Below are 1,052 nucleotides of genomic sequence, written 5' to 3'. Positions count from 1 at the left end.
GGCATGGTCCCATCCCTGTCCCCATGTGCCTGGGCACGGTGACATATTTTACAAAAGTGAAATATGGTTCAGTTCAGGAAACCATAAACCACACACCTCAACTGTATGCTAAGGGCAAACAGTACCTGCAGAGCTCTGCCTTCCGCAAGGACCATCCATACAAGAACTCTTTGAGACAGAGAGTTGGGCAAGGAGAGATATAAACACAATTAAAGACTTGGCTGAAGAGACATTGAGACAGACTGGCGGAAGACAGAAGAGTTTTTAACTCCCTGAAGCTCAAAGCAGCAGCTCCACAGTTTCTTCAGCTTCTTCAGTGCGTCTTAAAGCTCCTGTTTCCACATGATGTAAATGAGTGGGTTCACTGCAGGAGGCACCACCAAGTACAGAACAGTCAGCACCAGGTCAAGGGATGGGAATGAGATGGAGGAGGGCTTCAGGTAGGCAGATGTGGCAGTGCTGACAAACAGGGAGACCACAGCCAGGTGCAGGAGGCACATGGAAAAGGCTTTGTACCGTCCCCGCTCAGAGGGGATCCTCAGCACAACCCTAAAGACCTGAACATAGGACAACACAAATAAAATAAAGCACAGAAAGAATAAACAAGCACTAAGCACAAGAAGCCCAACTTCCCTGAGGTAGGTGTCTGAGCAGGAGAGCTTGAGGATCTGAGGGATTTCACAGAAGAACTGATCCAGAGCATTGCCTTGGCAGGGTGGTATTGAAAATGTATTAGCCGTATGCATCAGAGCATAGAGAAAGCCACTGCCCTAGGCAGCTGCTGCCATATGGACACAAGCTCTGCTGCCCAGGAGAGTCCTGTAGTGCAGGGGTTTGCAGATGACCATGTAACGGTCAGAGCCCATGACAGTGAGGAGAGAATACTCTGCTGAGATCAAGAAGCTAAAAATAAAAGATCTGTGCATCACATCCCACGTAGGAGATGGCCCTGTTGTCCCACAGGGAATTGGCCATGGATTTTGGGAGTGTGGTGGAAAGAGAGCCCAGGTCGAGGAGGCAGATGTTGAGGAGGAAGAAGTACATGGGCGTGT

General features: G+C 49.4%; 1 pseudogene; it reads right to left on the bottom strand.

Moving 5' to 3' along the window:
- Positions 1-209: 209 nt before the first annotated feature.
- Positions 210-1,047, bottom strand: LOC103912163 (annotated as a pseudogene).
- Positions 1,048-1,052: the final 5 nt, after the last annotated feature.

The sequence above is a fragment of the Pygoscelis adeliae genome, unplaced genomic scaffold, assembly GCF_000699105.1.
Source record: "Pygoscelis adeliae isolate BGI_AS28 unplaced genomic scaffold, ASM69910v1 Scaffold560, whole genome shotgun sequence".
NCBI classification, from domain to species: domain Eukaryota; kingdom Metazoa; phylum Chordata; class Aves; order Sphenisciformes; family Spheniscidae; genus Pygoscelis; species Pygoscelis adeliae.
This window is presented reverse-complemented; position numbering and strand designations above follow the sequence as displayed.